Here is a 10,243-nt window from a genome sequence, read left to right on the forward strand (position 1 = left end):
AGCTTGAAGAATACCTTTCTTCTTCTTCTTCCGAACGCTTCATCTTTTATGAGAGACACAGACTATTTTCTAGGATGACCTACCAAAAGAATCCTGTGAGAGTCAGTATTAATTGTAGTAGTGTATAGTGGTATATATATCTATATGACCAGTTTTACAATCCCCAGTGGCTTTTACAAGTTTGTTTTGTTTTGTCCAATTGGTGCCTGGGGGGAGAAGTTTGCACTGTTGTGCCACTCCCACATGCTTACTGTTGATGCCGTGTAGTGGCATTCTGGTGGCTTTTTCTGCAAAGGAGAATGGTTTAGCACAGCAATCACAGCCTAAATATAAAACTTTAAAAGTGTACAACTGAAAGTATGGTGTCATAGCACAAACAACTTGGTGTTTAAAAAAGGGGAAATTGGAGATGGCAGGAAAAAGGACAATGGAATGGGTGCAGTGTGGATGCAATAATGTGGGAACATAGTGGAAGCGTAGCAGAACAACTGATAAAGGGGAATGATGTGTGGACGGTCCAGTATAAATCCACTCGAAATGCACTATTAATATGTTCACAATATGTTGCTGCATATACCCGCAATACATCAGCAGTTTGGATGGGTCCAAGGAGTCTATAGGCTGAAACCAGCACTTTAAACAAGCCTAAAGGTAAGGTGTGTTGGAGGGCCTAACCTGGAAATGGCCCAGTGGAGGCACAGTACACCTGTAATAACAGCAGTGGAGTTATGTGGGGAACTATTATTTATTTATTTATTTATTTATTTATTGCATTTCTAAACCACCCTATAGCAACAAGCTATACCCCAGACCCCACTTTCTACATGTAACCTGAATCCTAACATCATTAAAGGACCTTATTTGTCTTACACTGTTAAGGGATAAAACTAGATTATCTTGGTGGCATTCCCTTCCCCACTTCCTGAGAAAATTCCCAGGGACTTGATTAGGCTTTTGTTTTGTCACAATATATTCCAGGCCTCAATAAGAGTGGTGGTAAGAATTTCGTCTCTGGGGATGGTTCTGTTTGTTTTTAATTTGTTTCACTTTCATCTCCTCTCTGTTCCCACCCCATGCAACAAAAGCATAGCGGAAAATCTCTATGAGGTCAATCTTTTATATAGCATTTGTGTTTAAAGGAACTCCTGAATTTAAAGCAAAGTTAATCTAAAACATGTTTAAACACATTAATATCCATGGGAAACAAAGTGAAAACTGCCTTTGATTTGTGCACACGCACACCTGGCGTGGTGTGCTGTAGGGTGCCAGGGATCTCAAACCAGGGATAGGATCCAAACAGAAGCAGGTCACCAGGTGGGGCAGAATGGCAATGATAGCTTCCTAGCAGGTGGGTTGCTGTTGCCCCTGAAAGGGGCAAGGTGGTAGGGAGTCAGTGTAGTGCAAATGCACTGGCAGGTACGCTGGGTTGGCTCTGATAGTACACTGTGCCAACTTCCCCACCACCTCCCTCCTGGTAACAGTGACCCACCTGCTGGAAAACCAGTATAATGGTTCTGTTCCTGACGCTACACTGCTGACCCCAAGTGCCTTATTCCTTCTATCACCATGGCTGCTTGAAAACAGGGAGGACTGCTGACCTGATCTCTACTGCTCTGCAACACCACTACTGCAGGTGGCCAAAGTCTGGTACTGCAGCTGCCACCTCAGGAGGAGTCAGGTGACACAAGGAGCCAGTATTATTTGTTTATTAATCTACTGTTTATCGTGGTTTTCAGACAGTTATTGTCTCCCAAGTAGTTCACACATATTAAAAGAGAGAAAGAGAGAGAGAGAGAGAGAGAGGCTGCCAACAGGGAAAGGCAATGGAGGGAAAAGATAGAGGAGGGAGTTCAGTTTTTTAAGCATAGAACAAAATGGTGAGTTGTAAGAGGGCATTTATATCTAGTTCAGGCTAGGCTAATCGGCTTTTGCTGGCATTTTTGCTTCAATAGCAATTGGTGGCTCTTGTTTCTTTGGTTATTGGGTGGGGCCAGAATGTCCTTCTCCCCACTTGCTTCTGCAGTCCCAGGGCAACTGGCATTTGGAGCAGAGTGCTCTTTCTGGTGGGGTGGTGGTGGAGGAGGAAACTCTCTGTAGCTGCTTCTTCTTGGGCTGATGGATGGAGCCACACCGGTCTCTTCCTTGCCATGATATTCTTCCTGGGAAGCAGGGAGAGCAGCGGGTTCCCACCTGGCCCTATAAAGCTGCTAACTCTGGCTTGTTTCCCAATACGAGCAGATTGCGCAGGCTGAACCACTAGGCTGGGCTCTTCATGTGCCTCCAGACCTGATAAGTGTGCTTGTGTTATGCGAGTGAATGTGTTGACAGGATCAAGCAGCAAAATGTTCGCCACAGCTCCAACCAACTCCTACCTCCCATCTACCACACAGAGCTGGTTTACATATGGCTTGAAACTAAAAATCCACATGGCTACCCCATGTCCAACAAAATAACAAGGAGCACAATCCACCAGGAAGTTATTTTATACAAGCATCATTAAAGTTATTGAGAACTGTTCAAGAGAATCATCATTATTCTGAAATGTTTTGTTTTGCATAATTCTAATTTTGCTAGTTAAGAGGAGGAGAGGCAAGGAGCTTTACAGGGCACTGAGAGTCTGCCCTGCCCTTTTACTCCACATCTCCTGCTTGGCTGTGGAGATTTTGTCAGGTATTGGTAGCCCACAATCTTTGAAGCATGACAACAGTGACCTGCTGCGCACATACCACTAAGCCAAACCTTGGCGTAGGGTGAATGTGCGGAGTCCCAGAGAAGAGATCATGTCCGGGGACTTCCAGGAAGGGTGACTTCGCTTGTGCCTGCTTTTGAGACGGGCTCCCGCCTCAGAAGAAGCTTATTCAAATATAAATCAGTCAGAACATTTTTTTTTTTTGACTGATGAAGTTTCTCCCGGGCAGGGAGAAACGTAGAGATCAACCTCAAAAGCCTGTTTTTGTTGGGAGGACTGGATTTCATTAATTTATGAGAAAAGGTCCAGCCAGCAATGCCGGACGGACTTCCAAACAAGCTCTATCTGATTAATGTGATACGTTTATCTTTTCTTCAAAGAGAAAACGGACTAACAGGCAAGCACCCTTCTTTCTATTATTTTTTTTACTTGGTTTAAATTGTTGCAGCAAAAAGAGATTTGTCAAATGAATCAGCTTCAAAGAACTTCTGGGTGGGCTATAACTCTTCTCTGTTATTCACGAAATTAACAGCTTATCTCTGTTTCTATTGCAAAAAGCTGTCCTGGAAGTGCATTCTAAAGATATAAACAGAAGAGGGATTTCTATTCCGAGGAGAAAAAAATAAAAAATATGAACTTTGGAACATTATATTGTCTGGGACTATTCTCTTTTTGGTCTATTTTATTTTGACGAATCTGCTTCTTCACGACGCCACTAACTGTTTTAATGCTGGGAACTAAATTTGTTTTGTGTTCTTGAACATAGAGAGATAAGGCAGGCTGCTCTGTTTATACTGTGATGTCATCAAGCCTGGAATATTAACCCAATTGTTGCTGAAATAAGAAGTGGTTCTTCTTTATTTTTGTTTTGTTTTGTTTTCGTGGTTTTAAAAATGGCAATCAAGAAAGTGGCTGAGAATCTGGAAGTAATTATGTTTCAGAAAATAATGGATGAGATTGAGATAACGAAACAAACCCTGCGACAGGGCAGTAAGGAGCTGAAAATTGAACTGAGCAAAATGACGCAGGAGCTTAAAGAAATAGGGGATCCTGTGAGAGAGGAGAATGAGATCAGAGATGAGAAAAGAAAAAATAAAGGGAAGATACAAGCCCTGGAGATTGGAACAAATGTGGAATTGGAAAAAGATCTGGAGTTTATGGATATTAGAAATAAAATCTACTGTTTGGAATTTAACGTTATCTCTGAAGAAATTAATGAAGATATTAGAGATAAAGTTATCAATGGCTTGGATAATTTTCTGGACTGGAATGACGTGATGGAGCTTGATATAGAGAAAATCTATGGAATTAACTGCAGCCATGTGACAATGGAAAAACTCTCAAGAGATGAGCCAGTGCATTTTGTAAAAAAGAAGAACAGAGATATGACTTTACAACAATATTTCAGCAACTTATTCAGAATTGATGGCAAGAAAATATTTGGGATAGAGGAAATTCCCATCAGACTCTTATTATATGACTATGGCTATGACAGCAAGATTATTAGGGAATACTGATAATGGAAGATTGGACACTGAAATTACTGGACTTAACAGGACTATTGAAGATGGAAGATGGAATTAATATGGATAATGGAATAATGGCTATTGAAATTATTGGACTTAACAGATTTGATGAGATGGATTAATCGATATGTTTATTTGGACTATGGTTATGACAATAAGATTATTATTATTATTAACGAGATGGATTAATCAACATGTTTATTTGGAGAAAAATTGATAGATATATTTCTTAAAGAATTGAAACCTCTCTTTGACTTTTTGTGGAAAGAATAAAGTAATGTCTATGAGATTTGATGATTAATTAAGATAACTACTGGAGGAAAGTGATTTTATAATGTAATTTAAGAGACAGGATTGTTATATATTGTAGACCTATAACTGATCTGCGACAAATGGGAAGTCAACATTTTATTTTTTTGTTTAATCATTTTTGTTTTGTTTTGTTTTTTGTCTTTGGATGTTTTATGATTTTGTTTTGTTTGTTTTATGAAAATTTGAATAAAAATTATTGTAAAAAAAAGAAAAGAAGAGATCATGTCCACGTCAGGCTTTATTCTAAGTTTTTTTCCCTACTGCACAAACAGTGCACTGCATACTGCCTGCCCCCAAACTAGTCAAGTAATCTGTCTCATAATATACTACTAGCAGGGCTTTTTGTGATAGTATTCACCAGTATGGAGTACCTGCACCTCTTTTTTGGGGTGCCTATGCCAGCCATTTTGTGCTGGCACCCACAGTACTTTTATCAATATATGGGTACTGACACTTTGTTTTTTTACTGAAAAAGCACTGACTAATAGTATAAGGTTATGAAAATTTGAAAGCAACAAGTATTTATCATTTTCTATTTCTTTTTATCTTTTACTTCTTTTTTAGAAACTACCTAGCTTTTTATTAAATCCCATATGCTCAACTGCACAAAATTCACACTGCACAATTTTTTTGACATTGCACAAAATGTGTCTAGCTGCATATTATTTATTTTATTTTATTATTTCATTTATATCCTGCCCTTTCTCCCAGCTGGAGCCCAGGGCAGCATTAGCATAAACTTAGCTCCTCCTCTTGTCTTGCTGCTGCTATGAGGTGAGGCATGGCTTAGTGTGTTGTCTGAACCTGGGCTCGTGATTTGTCTCACTCCTCAGCAATTTTCAAGTGGTCCATGGGGGGAAAGTTTGGGAACCACTGGTATAAAGACATGCTTCAATAAACTCAGCTGCTGCACACATCTACATCTTGAAGTCACTCCATCAATATTTCTTTATGGCACCGCAAGAAGGTTTCCTTGCAAATATTTATTTGTAAAATAGGTGCTAAGGTCAATTACAGCCACTTCCATTATCTCAATCATGCTGTGATGCAGGGCTGATTAGGATGTTTGAATGGCCTTCTCCTCCCTCCATCCTTCCCAGCTATCCATCTCCAGTGATAGGGTCATTTCAATAACTGATTTTGTGAATCAAACTACACATTACCAGAGCTTTGTTATTTATTTATTAGATTGATCTCCTGCTGTTCCTCCCAGTAGGAGCCCAGAGCTGGTAGCCATTTCCATGATTGCAGTATGCTGTCATCTAAAACACAAAAAATATGCTGCAAGCAATTGCAGGTTATAATTGTGTGAAATCCAGTTAACACAAAATTGTGTTTTCAAAGAAGGATTTCATGGAGAAAAGTACACTTTCAAACACTTGAATATTTGGCTCTGAGATGTATGGACACTATGGACTGATGATGGCTATGTAGTTATTAAAATATTTCTTCAGTTTGGCACATTGCCTTGGTGCCATGGTGCATCAAAGGTGGTAGTAAGCCCATTTCCCCAAAACTTTTAAGTTCTGGGATATTTGAGGGAAGCTGCAAACACCATACAGGTGGCTACTTATATAATGTGACTGTCCTGACGTTTTGAAAATAAACTTTAATGTGGGAGCATGTGTAACCACCCTGATACCATTAAGAGCACAAATCATCGTGAATGCACAATAAAAAGGACAACTGGAGGGCCCCCAAAAAGCACAAAACTCTTGCTAGTGTGGGAAGTCAATTCCAATTCCACTTGTACCTTACAGTGTGACATTAATGACTGGGGAGTGCTAAGACCTACACAGCTGCAAGCAGCTCAACTCCCAGCTAGATTTACGGGCTCCTGCTTGCTGGACTGGAAATGAGTTTAAAGGGGAAGAGACAAAGGGCATCTTTGCTGCTGTACTGACTAGACATGGAACTGGACTGCCTTCAAGTAGATCCTGACTTATGGTGACCCTATGAATACGGTGTTCATGGTAAGCGGTATTCAGAAGGGGTTCTCCATTGCCTCCCTCTGAGGTTACTCCCCAGCTGGCTAGGGCCTGCCCAGCTTGCCACAGCTGCACAAGCCAGCCCCTTCCTTGTCCGCAACTGCCAGCTGGGGGGCAACTGGGCTCCTTGGGACTGTGCAGCTTGTCCACGGCTGCACAGGTGGCAGGGCACGTAACCCCTGAGCCACTCACTGTGGAGGCGATCTTTAGCTGGCCCTTGACACCCAGGAGCAGGGATTTGAACTCACAGACTCTGGACTCCCAGACAGGATCTCAGCAGAACATATTTTTGGGGGGGGCTTGCTATCCCCATGAGCCATCCTTGTACATAGGCTTGTTCTGTTGTTTACATTAGTCACTTGATGTACATAAATATAAGTATTACTGGGGAATTCTTATGAGATCAGAAACACAGGGAAGGGTGACTGTCAGCCTTTTCCTCCAAAATTGTTGTCCTGATACTTCCTTAATGATGTCTTCTGAAACAGGGGGAAGAGTGACTGCTTCCCTTTCCCCCAAAAAATGTTGACCTGATGCTTCCTTAAGGAAGTTAATAAATTCTTCTAAATCCTGCAGCCTAATTGTACCCAGGAAAGCATCTCTCCCACCAAGCAATAAACATCTTGATCCAAACTAGAACAGGAAATAATAGTTGGCCACACAGAGATTTTCTCTTGAAGATGCCAAAGCTGCTGAATCAGTGTGGAATGAACCAGCTTCTTTTGAAAAACAAATCACTTTAAAAAATGGCCTCTTCACTCCCCCACCCTCTCCCCAGCTGGCCATGGAAAACTGCTTGATCAGCTGCTGGAAGGAACTCTTGGTGTAAGTGAACATCTATTCCAGTTGTTAGAACAAGCACAGCAGTTCAAAGGTGAATGCACCCCTCCAAGACTAAAGGCTAGGCAACAGGTTCACACAGAAAACACTACAGTTGATTTCTCTTTACTCCACATCTGATGGCTCTCAGCTGAACATGTAAATGGACTTCATTGGTAAGATAAATATGTTTAAGGTGAAGTGAGCTTGAGAGTGAAAGTTCTGCCTGCGATATTTGATCTATGATGGTCCATTCATGTATTCAAGTCAAGTAGATAATCCTGCAGTCATCAATTGATGAATATGTATGTATGAAACAGACTAATGGCGTTTTCATATATTAATCAGATTTCGGCTCAATCAATCTGTAATATGAATGTATAATCTGTGTTGGCTAGAATGCTGATTCAATTTTTATGATGTTTAAATTATTATTACTTCTACTATAACACCATCAGAGGACAAGGTGTAGGGAGTTTCATAGGCAAAAACAGGCAGGTTCCTGCCCTCCAGGACCATACAGTTTAAAACAGACAATGCAGAACACAATAAAGGGAAGTTTAAAAGGACTCTAACCCATCGCCTATCCCACGCTGACAATACTCATACATCCATGGCATGAACAATGAAGGATGGGGGGAGATTAAAAGAGGCTTTTAAATATCACGTGTGCATGTGGTCTAAGGAAAAGATTTAAAGTAGGATTATATTGCAAACCTATTTGTATAGTTTGCAAACTGCCCCTCATTCTTCCCTTTCACCACTCGTAGCACAATTTGTATAGTAGGGATGGCTGAAAATTCTGACTGTTTTCTGTATCCTGAAAATTGAGAGGGTTGCTAAGCAAGTGTTTCTGAGTTCAGGACTATACGTTTTGCAAGGTTTTGTTTTGAAATGAGCTTATGGGAAGGATCAGAATGGCATGGGGAGTATTTTCAATTTAACATTGCGAAAAATCCATGCTGGCTACAGTGGGTGTACAATAATCTCTTTCCCCCCTTGCAGGACTGTGATCATGAAATTCTCCCTTCCCCATGGCTAAATTGGGGGTGGGGGGGAAGAACGGATATAAAGGCAATTCTATTCAGAAAGGGAAGACTTAATGATAAAGTTGATTGCCAGAGAGGAGAGATGGACCAAAGAGAAGAAATGGCTAGAATAATCTTTACAGACAATAACTAGCCAGAATCACAGCATGATAAACCAGCCACCTACACCACGGGAAATTGGAAAGCTATTCCATTACATCTGAGCTTTGAAGGAGGGGGAAAGGAAAAGGTGAAGACATGGAAGGAGGAATTTATTATTGTGATGTTGTGCAGACGTCCTTTAAAATGTGAATAAACACAGAGTTGCTATTCCAGAATAGATTCCTTGTGTGGAAGCAGCCTTTCGTAACACTAAAACCCAGGGTCACCCAAGTTGTCTACCAAAAGCTCTAAAACAGACAGACAACAAAGAAAAACTTCTGCATACATGGTAAAGTTGACCTGTCAGATTTGATGCCATAATATGTGGTGATGGCCACTAGCTCTAGTGGATTAGACAAATTCATGGAGGATAAGAGTTAGTTAGTTAAAATGGATATATGCTATCTCCAGGATCAGAGGCAGTACACCTCTGAATACTTGTTGCTTGGGGATCAGCAGTGGGAGAGGGCTATCATCCTCATATCCTGCGTGTGGGCTTCCCAGGGGCATCTAGTTGACCACTGTGGGAAACAGAAAGCTAGACTAGGTAGAACTTTGGTCTGATCACAACAGATTACACATAGCCAATCTGTGCCTATCGGTCCTATCAGGAGATTCTAAGGATACTTCCAGACAGGGCCATAGTATTGCAGAGGAGTCACTGGAGTAACAGGACTTAATTGGATTTTCCCCAGAAAGGGAAAATCTGGTTTAATGGTGGGGAATGGTCTGAAGTTCGGGTTCCAATGACTTTGGGTAGATGTTGCAAAAACATTGCATGCATGAAGAGCACTAATCCCACAATAAATGAGGGATGGAAAGATCTGCCAGTTTTGGTCGTCTCAGTTTCTCATTTTTCCAATCTTAAATTCTGTTCTCCACATTTCTGCAGCAATTTATGAATTCTCATGAAAATTCTCCAGTATTTTAGTGTGAATTTTTCCTAATAAACACATTTTGACTAAATGTACACATTTTCAAGCAATTTCTCATTTAATGCATGTTTGTATGTTATTTTCACTCATGTATTCATCTTTATGCACACTTTACCCTATCATTTGCATTTTTGTAAACTTTGGTTGGTTGGTGAACTGCATTGCAAAATTTCAATAAGTGTGAAATTTGAAGTATGGTTGAGGTTTGGTTCTCATATTGTTTCAGAAAGTGCAAATTTCATAGATTTGGCTTGAAATGTGAACTGAATCGAACTCATCATTCTTTACAGATTGTTGCTGTGTGAGTTTAAAATATATCAGTGCACCACAGGACTTCTCATAAAGCACAGTAATGAAGCTTGCCTACTCCTGAAGGACAGAAGAGTCAGCAAGGCTTATAAACGGAAGGCAAGAAAACAAAGGAACCCAGAAAAAGGGGAAGCAGGAATCTGACAGGTCAAGGGAACTGGGGTGAAGGTAGAATGGAAAAGAGGGTTTGAAGTGACGGGAAGGAGAGAAGAGAAGGCCACAGAGAGGATTGTGAGAAAAAGTGGAAACTGAGGGGCTTAGCTGAGGGAAAAAAGAAATGAACTTTATGTTTTTTGCTTTGTAAAAGTTCTTCTTAATAGACTGGTGCAGGATGCAGGAGGGCATGGAGAGAATGTACTATTATTGGCAGTTCTGTAGCCATGGGGGTGGGGAGAGCATTTCCAATGAATGTGTGTCCTCCATTTATATGAAAGGAGCACTATGTTCAGAGGAAAGGGAAGCCTCATGTGTAACA

At 40.7% G+C, this 10,243-nt stretch overlaps 1 protein-coding gene across 1 annotated transcript in view; it reads left to right on the plus strand.

The window, feature by feature from the left end:
- The window catches only part of LOC133379127 (intercellular adhesion molecule 3-like), an 81,820-nt gene extending 72,028 nt beyond the window's left edge, over positions 1-9,792 (plus strand). The window contains exon 7 of the transcript XR_009761118.1: positions 9,750-9,792. The gene's annotated coding sequence lies outside the window, so the exon portion shown is untranslated. The remainder of the gene's footprint in view (positions 1-9,749) is intronic.
- Positions 9,793-10,243: the final 451 nt, after the last annotated feature.

This window comes from Rhineura floridana, chromosome 3 (genome assembly GCF_030035675.1).
Source record: "Rhineura floridana isolate rRhiFlo1 chromosome 3, rRhiFlo1.hap2, whole genome shotgun sequence".
NCBI lineage: Eukaryota > Metazoa > Chordata > Lepidosauria > Squamata > Rhineuridae > Rhineura > Rhineura floridana.